The sequence below is a fragment of the Manis pentadactyla genome, chromosome 17 (genome assembly GCF_030020395.1).
Source record: "Manis pentadactyla isolate mManPen7 chromosome 17, mManPen7.hap1, whole genome shotgun sequence".
Classification (NCBI taxonomy): domain Eukaryota; kingdom Metazoa; phylum Chordata; class Mammalia; order Pholidota; family Manidae; genus Manis; species Manis pentadactyla.
The window spans coordinates 26,023,067-26,029,026 of NC_080035.1; the positions used below are offsets into that span (position 1 = coordinate 26,023,067).

The following is a 5,960-nucleotide window of genomic DNA, read 5'->3' on the forward strand; positions in this document are numbered from 1 at the left end:
AATGCCTTTTCAATATATTTATCTCCCTCATAAATGTGTGAAAATTTGAGTAGTACAAAACTTCCAAAGGAATATTTTAAGCTATTGAGATGTTTGTAAACTATTGGTTAATTTGAATCTTAACAATAATTAATTTAAACTAGATGAAAAAGTGTTGTTATAGGTCTATATTGTCAGTCATTATTTTCTATGATAATTTCCTAAGTGGAAAACAAAAAAGGATAGCTAACAGTTATCATTAAGAGAGAAGTATCATCTTTAGAGTATAACTGGAATCATATTTTAAAAGACGAGAATATGAGTTAATACTTTGATAGTTTTGTGTTTTTGAAGTATATCTGTGTACATAGCCAAATAATATTCAAAGAATAAACTCCTTAAAAATTCATAGTTCCTTTCAAAACACACAAGTATAGCCTAAAGCATTCCATGCATCAAATGGTTGAGAATAATAAGGAGTTTGGAGTATATATTCAATCACGTCAATGTAAGAGTCTCAGACATTTCTTATAATTTGAGATATCCCCCAATGATACAATAAAGTTCTTTAAGGCAAAAAAAAAAAAATACATATATATATATATATATATATATATATTATTTTACTGTTATATTCATAAAAGACTATATGAGACTGTTAGCATATATTACTTGGTATATACTTAGTTGAACTAAATTTCCTCTCATTAAAAATGACCGTTTCTTAAAATGCTAAGCAGTTTGGCATTCTACTTTCTATAAGATAGTCTTTACTAATTCTTCTTGACTTAAGTTTCTATATATTCATCCATTCCATGCTTGAGTTCACACAAAATGACTATATTTGTATGTAGTATCTGTAAGCAAAATTTGTAAACAAATTTTATAGCTTTATATGTATTAACCTCAAATTGGAAACAACCCGAATATCCATCAATAGGAGAATGGATAAACAAATTTTGGTATATACATAAAAAGATATACTACTCCGCAGTAAAAATAAATAACTATTGATAAACACAAAAATGTGAATAAATCTGAAAACAAAAGCAAGCTGAGTAAAAGAAATCAGACAAAATTAAATATATGTTGTAAGATTTCATCTATATAAAATTCTTAAAAAAATGCAATATGATCTATAAAGACAGAAACTAGATCAGTCGTTGAAGGAAAGAGAGGTAGGAGTGGTCTGTATAGATTACAAAAGAGGATACTCTTGGTGTTGGTGGATATATTCATTACTTTAATTGCAATATTCATTTCAGGCACTTATACAATTATCAATTTGTATACTTTCAAAAAAAACAGTTAACTGTATATCAATTAACCCTCAACAAAAATATTAAGATGAATCACTAATCAACATATTATATATTACTAAATGTAAGTACTTATATATGGAGTAATAGGAGAAATTATAAACAAGAATAATAAGATTAATTATAAGATATATAAATAGTAGCTATAGTAAGCAAATCATTACATTAAATATCAATTTTCATCCTATTGTATATATCCATTTTGCTATAGGTTATTTTGTTTCTATTTATATTTTGGCTTTCTCCTCTGCTTAATAAACCAGATATGAGGGAGTTGTTATACATTTTTTAGAACAGGTTCATAATTCTGAAATCATTAAGTAAGTAAGTAAACAGGGTATAAATAGAAGTCACTTGGCATTTTAAATACATATCACCTATTGACCTTTTTTTAAAAAAAGGAACATATAATATGGATACCATACATAAATGTTCATAACTTAGCTTTATTTTTAGCAAAATACTTTGTAAAAATCAACATAACTGTCAATGATAGGGTCCTATTAGCTGCTCATAAAATAAGAAATTTGTTTAAATATAAACACTTAAGTTCACTTGCTCTTAATGGGCATCTACACTGAAAAGTTTAAGGTGACATCAGAAAAGGCATATTGGAAGAACAGTGAGATATGATTACCAGGATGAGATGGTAACTTTTGCATTTTACTAGGAGTATGTTTTAGTTTCATCTTCCCATCCTAACCCCCAAAAGGTGCACTATTCCTTTCAACTCCATTTTTAAAAACTTTGTTCAAACTATCATACCTTTTCATTGTAAACCTGACTCCATAGAGGCTTGAATTGCTTACTTTGATATGGTAGACATAACAATTTCACTAAATCACTACTAATCATTTCAAAATGAAGTCTTTAAGAATTTTTGCACCTCCAATAAGTGAGCAACCTATTTTTTACCTCTGTGGGTTTGAATTTTGACTAGAACCTAAATACAGTGGAAATAAAAAGCATTTTATGTTTATGTGCAATCAACAGCAGCCCTTTTGAAAAAGAGTTAACAATCTTAAATATCTCCTTAAAAAACTGCTTTAAATCAGAAAACAAAGATTAGCTAGCTTATGCATTCTACTGCACGATGTAAAAAGATGCATTTAAAATAATTTGCAAGTCTAGCAAATATAAGGATTATGGGTTCTTAACTAACATATTAAGTAATTGCAAAGATTCTTCCTCTCTATTACAAACTTTTAAGCTATTTTAATAAAATGGCTGTAGACCTGACTGTACTTCTATTTATCTGTGCATTAATAAAAATATTTCAAACTCCTTATTTAGTACTTCTGAAAATGTTTAGTCAAATAAGATCACTAAAACAAGCAGAGAAGCTTTGAAATACTGATTGCAGATTCAAGGTTGTTTGAGCTTCTTCTAGAATTGGCATTTAAATCATGAATATCTTTGCTAACTTAAACTCTGAAATTATTAAAATTTTAGTCAATGTTGGTTATCGTTAAACAGTATTGGCATTATGTGGAAAAAGAAAAATTGAAAATATGTTATCAATCGCGCATTTAATAATTTCATGAACTAAGTAAGGTTTGACCCACAAATATTGTTATGTCTTGGCAGGTTATCTCAGCTTCCATCAGACCTCAGCTGAAAGCTTATCTGCCAAAACACACCAGCACTCAGGTAAAACAGAAGTACAGGGAAGTGATTTTGCACACATGCTGCCCAGTGTTTGGCTTCCAGGTTCCCCTCTTTTATGTTACTATTCTAGATAAAACTCCATGAAGAGCAGGGGATAAGGGGTAAATGGAACAGAACACCTGTTGGGTTAACAAGAATATATTATTTATAAAAAATTTTTCAGCTGAATAACTGTTCACACTCTAGTTATACCATGTTCAACATAGAAACTGTACAACCACTTTTTTCCCATTTGTCCATTTGTGGAAAGAGAGTCAATAAAATGAAAATATTCATTAGTTTGCTTTAAATGCACAGGTTACAGTTTTGCTTATTCTGTTTTTGGCTAAATTCCAACATAACCAAAAAAGTATCTGCTTTAATAATACAACATGAAAAACACATGGGGACATTTCTTCATTAAAATTTTTCTTACCTCTCCCTCACTGTATCTTTACAACCGATGTAACTGATCTTTACAAGAAAACTCAAAAGCAAAGTAGAAATGATCCCATTTTACAGCACTTCAGGTTTTCTGACGTTTTCCTTAAGGGCTGAAAGGACGTCATTGAAACATTGCTTTCCATAGGCTTCAGGGCCTATTTGAAGATCTCCTCCTTCATCATCTCGGACATCTTCCTCTCCACCATCACCATCTTCTTCCCACTGTAAGGCAGCTCAGTCTGCTTGTCTGCCTCATAATCACCTACCTTACCATCATCCCCGCTATAATCTGAGGGTTTAGAGCCATACCACAAATCAACAGGAGATTCGTTCTCATCCAAGTACCAGCTTTGATTCAATTTATGGAAATCACCAGTTCTATCTTTGGCAGCCTGACTTAATATACCTGCTTGAATTCTGGGTACATTCTCCAAGTTTGGGCCTGGAATTAAATGCTGAAGAGGATTGGAAGGGTTCTGTTGCACAGTTTCAGGATTTCCATCGTGGTTTACATGAGCCTGTGGGAGGCTGTCCATTTGGAAGATGGGAGATTTCCTGATGACTTTCATATTGAGAAATGGAAATAGGGGATTTCTTGAAAGCAGTGGGAAGATCTTCAACTTTTGCAAGATCATTCTCTTCTATTCCAGGCATTCCTGAATCATCACCTCGTTTGATTTGTTCTTTCCCATTGAACATGGTGACCTGAGGGTTCTTCATTCTTATCTGGAGCATTCTCAGCTACTTTTGGAATGTTTTTAAGTACCACGTATATTATTACCCAATTCATTTCCATCTTTTTATTTGAACTTGTGGGACTCTTGCTTTTTTAGTGCAAAAACTGATCTGCTAACTTTAATAATTTTATTCATGCTGTGCTCTTAATTCCTTAATCTGCTGTCCACACTGAAAACTCTCATATTCTAACCTCTTCACAAGGTAAGTGGTGTTCTTCCTACAGTCTTGAAGCTGGTCTTCTTGTCGAAGGAACTCGGGACAAAGCTCAGCAAGTTGCTCCTTGAAATGATGCACGTCTGCCTTGTGGTATGTTATGTTGCTCTGTAGTTTAATCTGGTCATCCTCGCATCTCTCCCCCAGGCCCTCCTTGGCCTGAAGTCTGGTGCTAATGCGGCCGCAGTCACCTCCTTCGTGGTCCATCTGTTTGTAATCTAGTCCACGGAGAGCAGGCCTTTCGAACTGCGCTTCTGCAGGCGCCTGGGGCCTTACCGGTGCACTGGACCTGGCCTTGAAGCTTGGCCACCTCCTCCTGAAGCAGGACGTGGCGGGAGGCAATGTTCCAGTAGTTGAGGGCGAGGACCAGACCACCACCAGCCTCACCGCCAACACGAAGCGGGAAGGCAGCCTGCCCACCGGTTGGCCCAGAAACCCCCTGTGGGGCTGAACCAGGCTGTGCCCGAGGGTCTCACCACAGACACCCGCAAGCTAAAACCTCGGCTGCTGAGTTGCCTGCAGATGTGGCCCAGCACCCACTGAAAGAGGCCAGCCATTGCCTGCCTGCTAGCAGGAGAAGGGGCAGCCGAACGCCACAGGCTCCTCCCCGCCCCCATCCTCACATCCGGCAGAAGCTCATTCTACGTGCTTTGAACCAGACCTCAGGCAGAGTGGAAGCAGGGCCACCCAGCGACTGCCCCTGTGTGACACCTCAGGGCTGGGGGTGGAGAAAAGCTGGTGTAACAATTTTTATGAGTTGTTTAAATTCTTGGTTCAGTATTAGGAGACAGAAAAATATTTTCGTAACACAAATACATAAATATTTGTACATAACAGGTGTCCTTTCATTTTTTTCTTCCTTTGTATTGTTAAATTAGAATCCCAAGGTTTTTATCGGCAATATGCTATTATTCATCATTTGTGGGAAGAATTTTGTTAAAATTAAAATGTGTCTATAATCATTATATTATCCTAAAACTCTGTGAGGCAAACTGCTTCTTACATAGTTGTTACTGTATTACCAGGGTCAACTATAAAATAATAATTGTGCAAAGCATTTTTAATAAATGTGTAATAAAATGCACATTATAGAATACTGAAAGTAAAAAGCAAACTTCAATTTAGAGGGGAAAAACATTATATGCACAGTTGCTTAGATGGAGAAATAACCCTTGTATGGTATTTTGAATTAAAATATGTGATTTTTATATTTACATGCTATATTTAAAGTATGCTATTTTAAAATACAGCCAAATGTCTAGGTCACATTGAGACAAAAATTTGTATCACTTTTTACATCTATCTTTTGCTGTGAACAGGAAAACGAAGCCCACAAGCCTATACAGACTATAATGATGGACACTGTTTTTACCATATTGAGAATGACAGCTGTGATGAATCAAGGACAGCTGTGCAAGCTAAGTTCAAAAGGAACTGACTTGATGAAGAGCAATTTTACCACAGGCCACAAAGTGCACTAGTTCACTGACTGCAAGCTCTTCAGAACCGCCTGTGTTCAACCAGAATTACACAAGAGGAACAGAAGTTGAGGGAGGTGGGAGGAATGTCATCACATTCAGAGCTTCAAAGTATATTTATGCTCTTTCTGCAGATCTCACC

At 35.0% G+C, this 5,960-nt stretch overlaps 1 pseudogene; it reads right to left on the reverse strand.

Annotated features, from left to right (window-relative positions):
* Positions 1 to 3,461: 3,461 nt before the first annotated feature.
* LOC118916557 (protein GOLM2-like) lies at positions 3,462 to 4,980 on the reverse strand (annotated as a pseudogene).
* Between the last annotated feature and the right edge of the window lie 980 nt (positions 4,981 to 5,960).